The sequence below is a fragment of the Gobio gobio genome (assembly GCF_949357685.1).
Source record: "Gobio gobio genome assembly, chromosome: 14".
Lineage (NCBI taxonomy): Eukaryota > Metazoa > Chordata > Actinopteri > Cypriniformes > Gobionidae > Gobio > Gobio gobio.
In genome coordinates, this window is record NC_137107.1 from 15,427,612 (window position 1) to 15,447,307 (window position 19,696).

Genomic DNA, 19,696 nt, shown 5'->3' on the forward strand with positions numbered 1-19,696 from the left:
TTGACCTTTGGAAAATAAAATTTTTTCAGTAGGTCAAATATGGACTTCTTGTACAGCTATAACATGTAAAAAAAATAAAAAAATAAAACCTTCTATGGACCTTTTAGCTACTTATTGGAATCAGAAGGGAAGACAATGAGTGACCTTTTTTTTACCTTTGGGCCAAAAATATGTTCAGAAGGTCAAATATGGACTTCTGTACAGCCATAATATGTAAAAAAAAAAAAAAAAAAAAAATTTTTAAAAATCAAACCTTTTGTAGACCTTTAGCTACTATTTGGAACCAGAAGGAAAGTCAATGAGTGACTTTTTGACCTTTGGAAAAAAAAAAATTCAGTTGGTCAAATATGGACTTCTTGTCCAGCAATAATATGTAAAAAAAAAAAAATTAATAAATAAATAAATTTACCTTTTGTAGACCTTTTAGCTACTAATTGGAACCAGAAGGAAAGTCAATGAGTGACTTTTTGACCTTTGGGACAAAAATTTGTTCAGTAGGTCAAATATGGACTTCTGTACAGCCATAATATGTAAAAAATAATAATAATAATAAAAAAAATTAAAACCTTTTTGTGGAACTTTTGGCTAGCAATTGGATTCATAAGGGAAGTCAAAGAGTGTGTATGTATAGTATGTTAGTGTTCAAGGACTCTTGGGCAAAAATATGTTCAGCAAGTTAAATATGGACTTCTTGTACAGCCATAATATGTAAAAAAAATTATAATAATTCAAACCTTTTGTAGACCTTTTAGCTACTAATTGGAACCAGAAGGAAAGTCAATGAGTGACTTTTTGACCTTTGGAAAAAAAATTTTTTCAGTTGGTCGAATATGGACTTCTTCTACAGCAATAATTTGTAAAAAAAAAAAAAAAAAAAAAAAAAAAAAAAAAAAAAAAAAATATATATATATATATATATATATATATATATATATATATATATATATATATATATATATATATATATATATATATATATATATATATATATATATTCAAACCTTTTTTAGACCTGTAAGCTATTTATTGGAATCAGAAGAGAATTCAATGAGTGTCTTTTTGACCTTTAGGACAAAAATATTTTCAGTAGGTCAAATATGGACTTCTGTAAAGCCATAATATATAAAAAATAAAAAATAAAAATAAAAAATAAAACCTTCTATGGACCTTTTAGCTACTAATTGGAATCAGAAGGGAAGTCAATGAGTGACTTTTTTGATCTTTGGGCCAAGAATATATTCAGAAAGTCAAATATGGACTTCTGTACATCCATAACATGTAAAACAAACTTTTAAACCTTTTGTGGAACCTTTGGCTAGTAATGGGAATAAGAAGGGAAGTCAATGAGTATGTATAGTAAATTAGTGTTTATGGAATCTTGGACTAAAAATATGTTCAGTAGATCAAATATGGACTTCTTGTAAAGTCATAATATGTTTGAAAAAAAAAGAAAAAAGATTTGAAACCTTTTGTTGACCTTTTAGCTACTTATTGGAATCAGAAGGGATGTCAATGAGTGACCTTTTTTTTTTTACCTTTGTGCCAAAAATATGTTCAGTAGGTCAAATATGGACTTCTGTAAGGCCATAATAGGTAAAAAAAAAAAAAAAAAAAAATGTAAATGTAAACCTTTTTGTAGACCTGTAAGCTACTAAGTGGAATCAGATGGGAAGGCAATGAGTGACCTTTTTTTACCTTTTGGCCAAAAATTTGTTCAGTAGGTCAAATATGGACTTCTGTACAGCCATAATATGTAAAAAAATAAAAAAATAAAAATAAAAAACCTTTTGTAGACCTGTAAGCTACTTTTTGGAATAAGAAGGTAAGACAATGACTGACCTTTTTTTTACCTTTGGGCCAAAAATATGTTCAGAAGGTCAAATATGGACAGCCATAATATGTGGCTGTACAGCCATAATATGTAACAAAATAAAAAAATAAAAATAAAAAACCTTTTGTAGACCTTTTAGTTACTAATTGGAACCAGAAGGAAAGTCAATGAGTGACTTTTTGACCTTTGGGACAAAAATGTGTTCAGTAGGTCAAATATGGACTTCTGTACAGCCATAATATGTAAAAAAAAAAAATAATAATTAAAAAAAATTAAAACCTTTTTGTGGAACTTTTGGCTAGCAATTGGATTCAGAAGGGAAGTCAAAGAGTGTGTATGTATAATATGTTAGTGTTCAAGGACTCTTGGGCAAAAATATGTTCAGTAAGTTAAATATGGACTTCTTTTACAGCCATAATATGTAAAAAAAATAAATAAATAATTCAAACCTTTTGTAGACCTTTTAGCTACTAATTGGAACCAGAAGGAAAGTCAATGAGTGACTTTTTGACCTTTGGGACAAAAATTTGTTCAGTTGGTCAAATATGGACTTCTGTACAGCCATAATTTGTACAAAAAAAAAAATAATAATAAAAAAAAAAAAAAAATATATATATATATATATATATATATATATATATATATATATATATATATATATATTCAAACCTTTTTTAGACCTGTAAGCTATTTATTGGAATCAGAAGAGAATTCAATGAGTGACTTTTTGACCTTTAGGACAAAAATATTTTCAGTAGGTCAAATATGGACTTCTGTAAAGCCATAATATGTAAAAAAAAAAAAAAAAAAAAATGAAAAATAAAACCTTCTATGGACCTTTTAGCTACTAATTGGAATCAGAAGGGAAGTCAATGAGTGACTTTTTTGACCTTTGGGCCAAGAATATATTCAGAAAGTCAAATATGGACTTCTGTACATCCATAACATGTAAAACAAACTTTTAAACCTTTTGTGGAACCTTTGGCTAGTAATGGGAATAAGAAGGGAAGTCAATGAGTATGTATAGTAAATTAGTGTTTATGGAATCTTGGACTAAAAATATGTTCAGTAGGTCAAATATGGACTTCTTGTAAAGTCATAATATGTTTGAAAAAAAAAAGAAAAAAGATTTGAAACCTTTTGTTGACCTTTTAGCTACTTATTGGAATCAGAAGGGATGTCAATGAGTGACCTTTTTTTTTTACCTTTGTGCCAAAAATATGTTCAGTAGGTCAAATATGGACTTCTGTAGAGCCATAATAGGTAAAAAAAAAAAAAAAAAAATGTAAATGTAAATGTAAACCTTTTTGTAGACCTGTAAGCTACTAAGTGGAATCAGATGGGAAGGCAATGAGTGACCTTTTTTTACCTTTTGGCCAAAAATTTGTTCAGTAGGTCAAATATGGACTTCTGTACAGCCATAATATGTAAAAAAAAAAAAAAAAAAAAAACCTTTTGTAGACCTGTAAGCTACTTTTTGGAATCAGAAGGTAAGACAATGAATGACCTTTTTTTTACCTTTGGGCCAAAAATATGTTCAGAAGGTCAAATATGGACAGCCATAATATGTGGCTGTACAGCCATAATATGTAAAAAAATAAAAAAAATAACAATAAAAAACCTTTTGTAGACCTTTTAGCTACTAATTGGAACCAGAAGGAAAGTCAATGAGTGACTTTTTGACCTTTGGGACAAAAATGTGTTCAGTAGGTCAAATATGGACTTCTGTACAGCCATAATATGTAAAAAAAAAATTAATAATAATTAAAAAAAATTAAAACCTTTTTGTGGAACTTTTGGCTAGCAATTGGATTCAGAAGGGAAGTCAAAGAGTTTGTATGTATAATATGTTAGTGTTCAAGGACTCTTGGGCAAAAATATGTTCAGTAAGTTAAATATGGACTTCTTGTACAGCCATAATATGTAAAAAAAATAAATAAATAATTCAAACCTTTTGTAGACCTTTTAGCTACTAATTGGAACCAGAAGGAAAGTCAATGAGTGACTTTTTGACCTTTGGGACAAACATTTGTTCAGTTGGTCAAATATGGACTTCTGTACAGCCATAATATGTAAAAAAAAATAAAAATAAATTCAAACCTTTTGTAGACATTTTAGCTACTAATTGGAACCAGAAGGAAAGTCAATGAGTGACTTTTTGACCTTTGGAAAAAAAATTGTTCAGAAGGTCAAATATGGACTTCTGTACAGCCATAATATGTAAAAAAAAATTTAAAATTTAAAAATTAAACCTTTTGTAGACTTTTTAGCTACTAATTGGAATCAGAAGGGAAGTCAATGAGTGACTTTTTTGACCTTTGGGCCAAGAATATATTCAGAAAGTCAAATATAGACTTCTGTACATCCATAACATGTAAAATAAACTTTTAAACCTTTTGTGGACCCTTTGGCTAGTAATGGGAATAAGAAGGGAAGTCAATGAGTATGTATAGTAAATTAGTGTTTATGGAATCTTGGACTAAAAATATGTTCAGTAGGTCAAATATGGACTTCTTGTAAAGTCATTATATGTAAAAAATAATAATAATAATTAAAACCTTTTGTGGGACCTTTTAGCTACAAATTGGAATCAGAAGGGAAGTAATATGTTTGAAAAAAAAAGGAAAAAGAATTGAAACCTTTTGTTGACCTTTTAGCTACTTATTGGAATCAGAAGGGATGTCAATGAGTGACCTTTTTTTTTAACCTTTGGGCCAAAAATATTTTCAGTAGGTCAAATATGGACTTCTGAACAGCCATAATATGTAAAAAAAAATTATAATAATAAAAAAAAATTAAAACCTTTTTGTGGAACTTTTGGCTAGCAATTGGATTCAGAAGGGAAGTCAAAGAGTGTGTATGCATAGTATGTTAGTGTTCAAGGACTCTTGGGCAAAAATATGTTTAGTAAGTTAAATATGGACTTCTTGTACAGCCATAATATGTAAAAAAAATAATAATAATTCAAACCTTTTGTAGACCTTTTAGCTACTAATTGGAACCAGAAGGAAAGTCAATGAGTGACTTTTTGACCTTTGGAAAATAAAATTTGTTCAGTAGGTCAAATATGGACTTCTTGTACAGCTATAACATGTACAAAAAATAAAAAATAAAACCTTCTATGGACCTTTTAGCTACTTATTGGAATCAGAAGGAAAGTCAATGAGTGACTTTTTGACCTTTGGAAAATAAAATTTGTTCAGTAGGTCAAATATGGACTTCTTGTACAGCTATAACATGTAAAAAAAAATAAAAAATAAAACCTTCTATGGACCTTTTAGCTACTTATTGGAATCAGAAGGGAAGACAATGAGTGACCTTTTTTTACCTTTGGGCCAAAAATATGTTCAGAAGGTCAAATATGGACTTCTGTACAGCCATAATATGTAAAAAAAAAAAAAAAAAAAAGTAACCTTTTGTAGACCTTTTAGCTACTTATTGGAACCAGAAGGAAAGTCAATGAGTGACTTTTTGACCTTTGGAAAAAAAAATTGTTCAGTAGGTCAAATATGGACTTCTTGTACAGCCATAATATGTAAAAAAAAATAAAAATAAAATAAAACCTTTTGTAAGACCTTTTAGCTACTAGTTGGAACCAAGAGGAAAGTCAATGAGTGACATTTTGACCTTTGGGACAAAAATTTGTTCAGTAGGTCAAATATGGACTTCTGTACAGCCATAATATGTAAAAAAAAAAAAAAAAAAAAAAAAAAAATTAAAACCTTTTTGTGGAACTTTTGGCTAGCAATTGGATTCAGAAGGGAAGTCAAAGAGTGTGTATGTACAGTGTTCAAGGACTCGGGCAAAAATATGTTCAGTAAGTTAAATATGGACTTCTTGTACAGCCATAATATGTAAAAAAATTATAATAATTCAAACCTTTTGTAGACCTTTTAGCTACTAATTGGAACCAGATGGGAAGGCAATGAGTGACCTTTTTTTACCTTTTGGCCAAAAATTTGTTCAGTAGGTCAAATATGGACTTCTGTACAGCCATAATATGTAAAAAAACAAAAAAAAATAAAATAAAATAAAATAAATTTACCTTTTGTAGACCTTTTAGCTACTAATTGGAACCAGAAGGAAAGTCAATGAGTGACTTTTTGACCTTTGGGACAAAAATTTGTTCAGTAGGTCAAATATGGACTTCTGTACAGCCATAATATGTAAAAAATAATAATAATAATAAAAAAAATTAAAACCTTTTTGTGGAACTTTTGGCTAGCAATTGGATTCAGAAGGGAAGTCAAAGAGTGTGTATGTATAGTATGTTAGTGTTCAAGGACTCTTGGGCAAAAATATGTTTAGTAAGTTAAATATGGACTTCTTGTACAGCCATAATATGTAAAAAAATAAATAATAATTCAAACCTTTTGTAGACCTTTTAGCTACTAATTGGAACCAGAAGGAAAGTCAATTAGTGACTTTTTGACCTTTGGGACAAAAATTTGCTCAGTTGGTCAAATATGGACTTCTGTACAGCCATAATATGTAAATAAAAAAAAAAAAAATTCAAACCTTTTGTAGACCTTTTAGCTACTAATTGGAACCAGAAGGAAAGTCAATGAGTGACTTTTTGACCTTTGGAAAAAAAAAATGTTCAGTAGGTCAAATATGGACTTCTTGTACAGCCATAATATGTATAAAAAAAAAAATAATTCAAACCTTTTTTAGACCTGTAAGCTACTTATTGGAATCAGAAGGAAAGTCAATGAGTGACTTTTTGACCTTTGGAAAATAAAATTTTTTCAGTAGGTCAAATATGGACTTCTTGTACAGCTATAACATGTAAAAAAAAATAAAAAAATAAAACCTTCTATGGACCTTTTAGCTACTTATTGGAATCAGAAGGGAAGACAATGAGTGACCTTTTTTTTACCTTTGGGCCAAAAATATGTTCAGAAGGTCAAATATGGACTTCTGTACAGCCATAATATGTAAAAAAAAAAAAAAAAAAAATTTTTTTAAAAATCAAACCTTTTGTAGACCTTTAGCTACTAATTGGAACCAGAAGGAAAGTCAATGAGTGACTTTTTGACCTTTGGAAAAAAAAAATTTCAGTTGGTCAAATATGGACTTCTTGTCCAGCAATAATATGTAAAAAAAATAAAAAAAAAAAATAAATAAATAAATTTACCTTTTGTAGACCTTTTAGCTACTAATTGGAACCAGAAGGAAAGTCAATGAGTGACTTTTTGACCTTTGGGACAAAAATTTGTTCAGTAGGTCAAATATGGACTTCTGTACAGCCATAATATGTAAAAAATAATAATAATAATAAAAAAAATTAAAACCTTTTTGTGGAACTTTTGGCTAGCAATTGGATTCATAAGGGAAGTCAAAGAGTGTGTATGTATAGTATGTTAGTGTTCAAGGACTCTTGGGCAAAAATATGTTCAGCAAGTTAAATATGGACTTCTTGTACAGCCATAATATGTAAAAAAAATTATAATAATTCAAACCTTTTGTAGACCTTTTAGCTACTAATTGGAACCAGAAGGAAAGTCAATGAGTGACTTTTTGACCTTTGGAAAAAAAATTTTTTCAGTTGGTCGAATATGGACTTCTTCTACAGCAATAATTTGTAAAAAAAAAAAAAAAAAAAAAAAAAAAAAAAAAAAAATATATATATATATATATATATATATATATATATATATATATATATATATATATATATATATATATATATATATATATATATATATATATTCAAACCTTTTTTAGACCTGTAAGCTATTTATTGGAATCAGAAGAGAATTCAATGAGTGTCTTTTTGACCTTTAGGACAAAAATATTTTCAGTAGGTCAAATATGGACTTCTGTAAAGCCATAATATATAAAAAATAAAAAATAAAAATAAAAAATAAAACCTTCTATGGACCTTTTAGCTACTAATTGGAATCAGAAGGGAAGTCAATGAGTGACTTTTTTGATCTTTGGGCCAAGAATATATTCAGAAAGTCAAATATGGACTTCTGTACATCCATAACATGTAAAACAAACTTTTAAACCTTTTGTGGAACCTTTGGCTAGTAATGGGAATAAGAAGGGAAGTCAATGAGTATGTATAGTAAATTAGTGTTTATGGAATCTTGGACTAAAAATATGTTCAGTAGATCAAATATGGACTTCTTGTAAAGTCATAATATGTTTGAAAAAAAAAAGAAAAAAGATTTGAAACCTTTTGTTGACCTTTTAGCTACTTATTGGAATCAGAAGGGATGTCAATGAGTGACCTTTTTTTTTTTACCTTTGTGCCAAAAATATGTTCAGTAGGTCAAATATGGACTTCTGTAAGGCCATAATAGGTAAAAAAAAAAAAAAAAAAAAATGTAAATGTAAACCTTTTTGTAGACCTGTAAGCTACTAAGTGGAATCAGATGGGAAGGCAATGAGTGACCTTTTTTTACCTTTTGGCCAAAAATTTGTTCAGTAGGTCAAATATGGACTTCTGTACAGCCATAATATGTAAAAAAATAAAAAAATAAAAATAAAAAACCTTTTGTAGACCTGTAAGCTACTTTTTGGAATAAGAAGGTAAGACAATGACTGACCTTTTTTTTACCTTTGGGCCAAAAATATGTTCAGAAGGTCAAATATGGACAGCCATAATATGTGGCTGTACAGCCATAATATGTAACAAAATAAAAAAATAAAAATAAAAAACCTTTTGTAGACCTTTTAGTTACTAATTGGAACCAGAAGGAAAGTCAATGAGTGACTTTTTGACCTTTGGGACAAAAATGTGTTCAGTAGGTCAAATATGGACTTCTGTACAGCCATAATATGTAAAAAAAAAAAATAATAATTAAAAAAAATTAAAACCTTTTTGTGGAACTTTTGGCTAGCAATTGGATTCAGAAGGGAAGTCAAAGAGTGTGTATGTATAATATGTTAGTGTTCAAGGACTCTTGGGCAAAAATATGTTCAGTAAGTTAAATATGGACTTCTTTTACAGCCATAATATGTAAAAAAAATAAATAAATAATTCAAACCTTTTGTAGACCTTTTAGCTACTAATTGGAACCAGAAGGAAAGTCAATGAGTGACTTTTTGACCTTTGGGACAAAAATTTGTTCAGTTGGTCAAATATGGACTTCTGTACAGCCATAATTTGTACAAAAAAAAAAATAAAAAAAAAAAAAAAAAAAAAAAAATATATATATATATATATATATATATATATATATATATATATATATTCAAACCTTTTTTAGACCTGTAAGCTATTTATTGGAATCAGAAGAGAATTCAATGAGTGACTTTTTGACCTTTAGGACAAAAATATTTTCAGTAGGTCAAATATGGACTTCTGTAAAGCCATAATATGTAAAAAAAAAAAAAAAAAAAAAAATGAAAAATAAAACCTTCTATGGACCTTTTAGCTACTAATTGGAATCAGAAGGGAAGTCAATGAGTGACTTTTTTGACCTTTGGGCCAAGAATATATTCAGAAAGTCAAATATGGACTTCTGTACATCCATAACATGTAAAACAAACTTTTAAACCTTTTGTGGAACCTTTGGCTAGTAATGGGAATAAGAAGGGAAGTCAATGAGTATGTATAGTAAATTAGTGTTTATGGAATCTTGGACTAAAAATATGTTCAGTAGGTCAAATATGGACTTCTTGTAAAGTCATAATATGTTTGAAAAAAAAAAGAAAAAAGATTTGAAACCTTTTGTTGACCTTTTAGCTACTTATTGGAATCAGAAGGGATGTCAATGAGTGACCTTTTTTTTTTACCTTTGTGCCAAAAATATGTTCAGTAGGTCAAATATGGACTTCTGTAGAGCCATAATAGGTAAAAAAAAAAAAAAAAAATGTAAATGTAAATGTAAACCTTTTTGTAGACCTGTAAGCTACTAAGTGGAATCAGATGGGAAGGCAATGAGTGACCTTTTTTTACCTTTTGGCCAAAAATTTGTTCAGTAGGTCAAATATGGACTTCTGTACAGCCATAATATGTAAAAAAAAAAAAAAAAAAAAAAACCTTTTGTAGACCTGTAAGCTACTTTTTGGAATCAGAAGGTAAGACAATGAATGACCTTTTTTTTACCTTTGGGCCAAAAATATGTTCAGAAGGTCAAATATGGACAGCCATAATATGTGGCTGTACAGCCATAATATGTAAAAAAATAAAAAAAATAACAATAAAAAACCTTTTGTAGACCTTTTAGCTACTAATTGGAACCAGAAGGAAAGTCAATGAGTGACTTTTTGACCTTTGGGACAAAAATGTGTTCAGTAGGTCAAATATGGACTTCTGTACAGCCATAATATGTAAAAAAAAAATTAATAATAATTAAAAAAAATTAAAACCTTTTTGTGGAACTTTTGGCTAGCAATTGGATTCAGAAGGGAAGTCAAAGAGTTTGTATGTATAATATGTTAGTGTTCAAGGACTCTTGGGCAAAAATATGTTCAGTAAGTTAAATATGGACTTCTTGTACAGCCATAATATGTAAAAAAAATAAATAAATAATTCAAACCTTTTGTAGACCTTTTAGCTACTAATTGGAACCAGAAGGAAAGTCAATGAGTGACTTTTTGACCTTTGGGACAAACATTTGTTCAGTTGGTCAAATATGGACTTCTGTACAGCCATAATATGTAAAAAAAAATAAAAATAAATTCAAACCTTTTGTAGACATTTTAGCTACTAATTGGAACCAGAAGGAAAGTCAATGAGTGACTTTTTGACCTTTGGAAAAAAAATTGTTCAGAAGGTCAAATATGGACTTCTGTACAGCCATAATATGTAAAAAAAATTTTAAAATTTAAAAATTAAACCTTTTGTAGACTTTTTAGCTACTAATTGGAATCAGAAGGGAAGTCAATGAGTGACTTTTTTGACCTTTGGGCCAAGAATATATTCAGAAAGTCAAATATAGACTTCTGTACATCCATAACATGTAAAATAAACTTTTAAACCTTTTGTGGACCCTTTGGCTAGTAATGGGAATAAGAAGGGAAGTCAATGAGTATGTATAGTAAATTAGTGTTTATGGAATCTTGGACTAAAAATATGTTCAGTAGGTCAAATATGGACTTCTTGTAAAGTCATTATATGTAAAAAATAATAATAATAATTAAAACCTTTTGTGGGACCTTTTAGCTACAAATTGGAATCAGAAGGGAAGTAATATGTTTGAAAAAAAAAGGAAAAAGAATTGAAACCTTTTGTTGACCTTTTAGCTACTTATTGGAATCAGAAGGGATGTCAATGAGTGACCTTTTTTTTTTACCTTTGGGCCAAAAATATTTTCAGTAGGTCAAATATGGACTTCTGAACAGCCATAATATGTAAAAAAAAATTATAATAATAAAAAAAAATTAAAACCTTTTTGTGGAACTTTTGGCTAGCAATTGGATTCAGAAGGGAAGTCAAAGAGTGTGTATGCATAGTATGTTAGTGTTCAAGGACTCTTGGGCAAAAATATGTTTAGTAAGTTAAATATGGACTTCTTGTACAGCCATAATATGTAAAAAAAATAATAATAATTCAAACCTTTTGTAGACCTTTTAGCTACTAATTGGAACCAGAAGGAAAGTCAATGAGTGACTTTTTGACCTTTGGAAAATAAAATTTGTTCAGTAGGTCAAATATGGACTTCTTGTACAGCTATAACATGTAAAAAAAATAAAAAATAAAACCTTCTATGGACCTTTTAGCTACTTATTGGAATCAGAAGGAAAGTCAATGAGTGACTTTTTGACCTTTGGAAAATAAAATTTGTTCAGTAGGTCAAATATGGACTTCTTGTACAGCTATAACATGTAAAAAAAAATAAAAAATAAAACCTTCTATGGACCTTTTAGCTACTTATTGGAATCAGAAGGGAAGACAATGAGTGACCTTTTTTTACCTTTGGGCCAAAAATATGTTCAGAAGGTCAAATATGGACTTCTGTACAGCCATAATATGTAAAAAAAAAAAAAAAAAAAAAGTAACCTTTTGTAGACCTTTTAGCTACTTATTGGAACCAGAAGGAAAGTCAATGAGTGACTTTTTGACCTTTGGAAAAAAAAATTGTTCAGTAGGTCAAATATGGACTTCTTGTACAGCCATAATATGTAAAAAAAAAATAAAAAAAAATAAAACCTTTTGTAAGACCTTTTAGCTACTAGTTGGAACCAAGAGGAAAGTCAATGAGTGACATTTTGACCTTTGGGACAAAAATTTGTTCAGTAGGTCAAATATGGACTTCTGTACAGCCATAATATGTAAAAAAAAAAAAAAAAAAAAAAAAAAAATTTAAACCTTTTTGTGGAACTTTTGGCTAGCAATTGGATTCAGAAGGGAAGTCAAAGAGTGTGTATGTACAGTGTTCAAGGACTCGGGCAAAAATATGTTCAGTAAGTTAAATATGGACTTCTTGTACAGCCATAATATGTAAAAAAATTATAATAATTCAAACCTTTTGTAGACCTTTTAGCTACTAATTGGAACCAGATGGGAAGGCAATGAGTGACCTTTTTTTACCTTTTGGCCAAAAATTTGTTCAGTAGGTCAAATATGGACTTCTGTACAGCCATAATATTTAAAAAAATAAAAAAATAAAAATAAAAAACCTTTTGTAGACCTGTAAGCTACTTTTTGGAATCAGAAGGGAAGACAATGAGTGACCTTTTTTTTACCTTTGGGCCAAAAATATGTTCAGAAGGTCAAATATGGACAGCCATAATATGTGGCTGTACCGCCATAATATGTAAAAAAATAAAAAAATAAAAAAATTTTTTTTTTACCTTTTGTAGACCTTTTAGCTACTAATTGGAACCAGAAGGAAAGTCAATGAGTGACTTTTTGACCTTTGGGACAAAAATTTGTTCAGTAGGTCAAATATGGACTCTGTACAGCCATAATATATGTATATATAAAAAAAAAAAACCTTTTGTAGACCTTTTTAGCTACTTATTGGAACCAGAAGGAAAGCCAATGAGTGACTTTTTGACCTTTGGGACAAACATTTGTTCAGTAGGTCAAATATGGTCTTTTTACAGCCATAATATGTATGTAAAAAAAAAAAAAAAAAAAAAAAAAAAAAAAACACCTTTTGTAGAACTTTTATCTACTTATTGGAACCAGAAGGAAAGCCAATGAGTGACTTTTTGACCTTTGGGACAAACATTTGTTCAGTAGGTCAAATATGGTCTTTTTACAGCCATAATATGTATGTAAAAAAAAAAAAAAAAAAAAAAAAAAAAAACACCTTTTGTAGAACTTTTATCTACTTATTGGAACCAGAAGGAAAGCCAATGAGTGACTTTTTGACCTTTGGGACAACAATTTGTTCAGCAGGTCAAATACGGACTTTGTACAGCCATAATATGTAAAAAGAAAAAAGAAAAAACCTTTTGTAGACCTTTTAGCTATACAGCCATACAGCCATAATATGTAAAAAAAAATAAAAAATAAATAAAATGAAAACCTTCTTTAGACCTGTAAGCTATTTATTGGAATCAGAAGGGAAATCAATGAATGACTTTTTGACCTTTGGGACAAAAATATGTTCAGTAGGTCAAATATGGACTTTGTACAGCCATAACATGTAAAAAATAATAATAATTAAAAAAAATTAAAACCTTTTTGTTGAACTTTTGGCTAGCAATTGGATTCAGAAGGGAAGTCAAAGAGTTTGTATGTATAGTAAGTTAGTGTTCAAGGACTATTGGGAAAAAATATGTTCAGTAAGTTAAATATGGACTTCTTGTACAGCCATAATAGGCAAAAACAATAAAACAACCTTTTGTGGACCTTTTAGCTACTAATTGGAACCAAAAGGGATGTCAATGTGTGATTTTTTCCCTTTGGGCTAAAAAAGTCAAATATGGATTTCTGTACAGCCATAACATGTAAAAAATAAAATATTAAAAAAAAATACAAATGTAAAACCTATTGTGGACCTTCAAGCTACTAATTGGAATCAGCTGGGAATTCAACATGTGACTTTTTTTTTACCTTGGGACCAAAAGTATGTTCAGTAGGTCAAATATGGACATCTGTACAGCCATGAAATGTAAAAAATAAAATAAAAAATAAAATAAAAATAAAGTATGAAGGAAATTTTACATTTAGATGTGTTTTACTGTTAGATGTGTTTTTATTTCATCTAGATGTGGTTTTAACTCTTAGAAGTGTTCATTTTACTTAGAGGTGTTTTACTTAGATGTGAACCTTAACCTTTTATTCCTAGATGTGTATCACTTTTTAACATTGAACTATTAACATTGAACAGGTATTTGTACTAATCATTATTAAAGAAATGTAACCAAGCTTTTAGAAATGCATACGTTAAGTGCAGGAACTCATTGTTCTGGGTGATAAATGGAAACTAGCTGGCGGGAACATATTGTTCTGAGTGATAGAGTGCTCAGTTGCAAGGAAGCTGGGTAGTGCAATAGGTCAAGATGACATATCGTACTTTAAGTGTGACAAGTATGTGCGTATTTGCAATTAGACTAAGAGTAGACAGGATGCGTGAAAATGATGTAGCTTAAAAACAGGAACTTCTGCAGACATGGGTATTGTGTTGTCTAGTTAGAATTTATGTTGAACAGGGGTTTTGAATAAAGATGTTTCCTTTTAAGGCAAACAAGATTGGATGCAACCTACTCAGGATGTATGAAGGGTATATAATGGTATCCCGGAGAGCTAACTGTGCCCTTCTCATGACAGACATTCTCTGTATGTGAACTGCCTATTTCTTGCAAGAAATAAAATCATGTTGGATACTTTGACTTTTCAAAGGTTTGAATTTGTCTTCCTCCTCATTTTTCGAATAGAATTATTTCCACAACAAAAGTCAAATCTTTTTGTGGAACTTTTGCCTAGCAATTGGATTTAGAAGGGAAGTCAACGAGTGTGTTTGTATAGTAAGTTAGTGTTCAAGGACTCTTGGGCCAAAATTATGTTCAGTAAGTTAAATATTGACGTCTGTACAGCCAAAACTTGATAATAAAATAAAATAAAAAAAACTTTAAAAAAACCTTTTGTGGGACTTTTGGCTGGTAGTTGGATTCAGAAGGGAAGTCAATAAGTATGTATAGTAAATTAGTGTTTAAGGTCCTTAGTCCTAAGGTAGGTCAAATATGAAGTTCTGTACAGCCATAACAAGGAAACAAATAAAATAAAATGCATTCAAGAACTTGTTGTGCATTTAAGAAAATAGTGGTTTTGCATTGCAATGCACACAAAACACATTGTGCATTGAATAGATTGGTGCGTTTGCATTTCATAGCATTAAAAAAAACTTGTGAAATGAGTTAGTGCTTTTGCATTGCAATGCATACTAAACTCATTGTGCATTGAAGAGACAAGTGATTTTGCATTGCAGAGACAAGTGATTTTGCATTGCAATGCATCCAGAACTCTGTGCATTGAAGAGACAAGTGATTTTGCATTGCATTCAAGAACTCAGTGTGCGTTTAAGAGAATAGTGCTTTTGCTTTGCAATGCATACTAAACTCATTGTGCATTGAAGAGACAAGTGATTTTGCATTGCATTGCATAAAAGAACTTGTGCATTGACGAGATTAGTGCTTTTGCATTGCATTGCATATAAGAACTTTTTGTGCATTGAAGAGACAAGTGATTTTGCATTGCATTGCATATAATAACTTTTTGTGCATTGAAGAGACAAGTGATTTTGTATTGCATTGCATTCAAACACTCGGTGTGCATTGAAAAGATTAGTGCGTTTGCATTGCATCGCAAAAAAACAATTTGTGCTTTGATCAGATTAGTTATTTTGCATTGCAATGCATACAAGACTTTTTGTGCTTTGAAGAGACAAGTGATTTTGCATTGCATTGCATTCAAGAACTCGTTGTGCATTGAAGAGATTAGTACGTTTGCATTGCAATGCATACAACACTCGGTGTGCATTGAACAGATCGATTAGTGCTTTTGCATTGCATTAAAAAAAACTTGTGCATTGACGAGAATAGTGCATTGCAATGCATACAAGACTTTTTGTGCATTGAAGAGACAAGTGATTTTGCATTGCATTGCATTCTAGAACTCGTTGTGCATTGGAGACAAGTAATTTTGTATTGCATTGCATTAAAACAGGTGTGCATTGAAGAGAATAGTGATTTTGCATTGCAATGCATACAAAACATAATTTTTTTTTGCTTTGACCAGATTAGTGCTTTTGCATTGCAATGCATACAAGATTTTTTTTGCATTGAAGAGACAAGTGATTTTGCATTGAATTGCACTCAAGAACTCGTTGTGCATTGAAGAGACAATTGATTTTGTATTGCATTCAAACACTCGGTGTGCTTTGAAGAGAATAGTGGTTTTGCAGTGCAATGCATACTAAACTCGTTGTGCATTGAAGAGACAAGTGATTTTGCATTGCATTGCATTCAAACACTCGGTGTGCACTGACGAGACAAGTGATTTTGTATTGCATTGCATTCAAACACTCGGTGTGCACTGAAGAGAATAGTGGTTTTACATTGCAATGCATACAAAACACATTTTGCATTGAATAGACAAGTGATTTTGCATTGCATCGCATATAAGAACTTTTTGTGCATTGAAGAGACAAGTGATTTTGCATTGCAATGCACACAAAACACTGTGCATTGAATAGATTAGTGCGTTTGCATTGCATAGCATTTAAAAAAACTTGTGAATTGACGAGATTAGTGCTTTTGCATTGCAATGCATACAAAACACATTGTGCATTGATGAGACAAGTGATTTTGCACAGCATCGCAATTAAAACAACTTGTGCTTTGACCAGATTAGTGCTTTTGCATTGCAATGCCTACAAGACTTTTGTTGCATTGAAGAGACAAGTGATTTTGCATTGTATTGCATTCAAGAACTCGTTGTGCATTGAAGAGACAATTGATTTTGTATTGCATTGCATTCAAACACTCGGTGTGCATTGAAGAGAATAGTGGTTTTGCATTACATCGCATTAAAAAACACTTGTGCATTGACGAGATTAGTACTTTTGCATTGCAATGCATACAAGACTCGGTGTGCATTGAAGAGACAAGTGATTTTGCATTGCATTGCATTCTAGAACTCGTTGTGCATTGGAGACAAGTAATGTTGTATTGCATTGCATTAAAACAGGTGTGCATTGAAGAGAATAGTGATTTTGCATTGCAATGCATACAAAACATTATTTTTTTTTTGCTTTGACCAGATTAGTGCTTTTGCATTGCAATGCATACAAGATTTTTTTTGCATTGAAGAGACAAGTGATTTTGCATTGAATTGCACTCAAGAACTCGTTGTGCATTGAAGAGACAATTGATTTTGTATTGCATTCAAACACTCGGTGTGCTTTGAAGATAATAGTGGTTTTGCATTGCAATGCATACTAAACTCATTGTGCATTGAAGAGAGAAGTGATTTTGCATTGCATTGCATATAAGAACTTTTTGTGCATTGAAGAGACAAGTGATTTTGCATTGCATTGCATTTAAAAAAACTTGTGAATTGACGAGATTAGTGCTTTTGCATTGCAATGCATACAAAACACATTGTGCATTGATGAGACAAGTGATTTTGCATTGCATCGCAATTAAAACAACTTGTGCTTTGACCAGATTAGTGCTTTTGCATTGCAATGCATACAAGACTTTTGTTGCATTGAAGAGACAAGTGATTTTGCATTGTATTGCATTCAAGAACTCGTTGTGCATTGAAGAGACAATTGATTTTGTATTGCATTGCATTCAAACACTCGGTGTGCATTGAAGAGACAAGTGATTTTGCATTGCATTGCGTATAAAACACATTGTGCATTGAAGAGATTAGTGTTTTTGCATTACATTGCATTCTAGAACTCGTTGTGCATTGGAGACAAGTAATTTTGTATTGCATTGCATTAAAACAGGTGTGCATTGAAGAGAATAGTGATTTTGCATTGCAATGCATACAAAACATAATTTTTTTTTTTGCTTTGACCAGATTAGTACTTTTGCATTGCAATGCATACAAGATTTTTTTTGCATTGAAGAGACAAGTGATTTTGCAATGAATTGCACTCAAGAACTCGTTGTGCATTGAAGAGACAATTGATTTTGTATTGCATTCAAACACTCGGTGTGCACTGACGAGACAAGTGATTTTGTATTGCATTGCATTCAAACACTCGGTGTGCATTAAAGAGAATAGTGGTTTTACATTGCAATGCATACAAAACACATTTTGCATTGAATAGACAAGTGATTTTGCATTACATCGCATTAAAAAACACTTGTGCATTGACGAGATTAGTGTTTTTGCATTGCATTGCATATAAGAACTTTTTGTGCATTGAAGAGACAAGTGATTTTGCATTGCAATGCACACAAAACACTGTGCATTGAATAGATTAGTGCGTTTGCATTGCATAGCATTTAAAAAAACTTGTGAATTGACGAGATTAGTGATTTTGCATTGCATTGCATTCAAGAACTCGTGCATTGAAGAGACAAGTGATTTTGAATTGCATTGCATTCAAACACTCGGTGTGCATTGAAGAGAATAGTGGTTTTGCATTGCAATGCATACAAAACACATTGTGCATTGATGAGACAAGTGATTTTGCATTGCATTGCATATAAGAACTTTTTGTGCATTGAAGAGACAAGTGATATTGCATTGCATTCAAGAACTCGTGCATTGAAGAGACAAGTGATTTTGTATTGCATTGCATTCAAACACTCGGTGTGCATTGAATAGATTAGTGCGTTTGCATTGCATCGCAATAAAAAAAACTTGTGCTTTGATCAGATTATTGCTTTAGCATTGCAATGCATACAATACTTTTTGTGCATTGAAGAGACAAGTGATTTTGCATTGCAATGCATTCAAGAACTCGTGCATTGAAGAGAATAGTGGTTTTGCATTGCAATGCATAGAAAACACATTGTGCATTGAAGAGACAAGTGATTTTGCATTGCATCGCATTAAAAAACACTTGTACATTGACGAGGTTAGTACTTTTGCATTGCAATGCATACAAGACTCGGTGTGCGTTGAACAGATTAGTGCTTTTGCATTGCATTGCATTAAAAAAAAACGTGTGCATTGACGAGATTAGTGCTTTTGCATTGCATTGCATTAAAAAAAAACGTGTGCAGTGACGAGATTAGTGCTTTTGCATTGCATTGCATATAAGAACTTTTTGTGTATTGAAGAGACAAGTGATTTTGCAGTGCAATGCACACAAAACACATTGTGCATTGAATAGATTAGTTCGTTTGCATTGCATAGCATTAAAAAAAACTTGTGAATTGACGAGATTAGTGTTTTTGCATTGCAATGCATACGAAACTCATTGTGCATTGAAGAGACAAGTGATTTTGCATTGCATATAAGAACTTTGTGTGCATTGAAGAGACAAGTGATTTTGCATTGCATATAAGAACTTTGTGTGCATTGAAGAGACAAGTGATTTTGCATTGCATTGCATTCAAGAACTCGTTTTGCATTGAAGAGACAAGTGATTTTGTATATCATTGCATTCAAACACTCGGTGTGCATTGAAGAGAAAAGTGGTTTTGCATTGAAATGCATACAAAACACATTGTGCTTTGACCAGATTAGTACTTTTGCATTGCAATGCATACAAGACTTTTTTTTGCATTGAAGAGACAAGTGATTTTGCATTGCATTGCATTCAAGAACTGGTTGTGCATTGAAGAGACAAGTGATTTTGCATTGCATTCAAACACTCGGTGTGCATTGAATAGAATATTGGTTTTGCATTGCAATGCATACAAAACACATTGTACATTGAAGAGACAAGTGATTTTGCATTGCATTGCATATAAGAACTTTTTGTGCATTGAAGAGACAAGTGATTTTGCATTGCATTGCATTCAAGAACTTGTGCATTGAAGAGA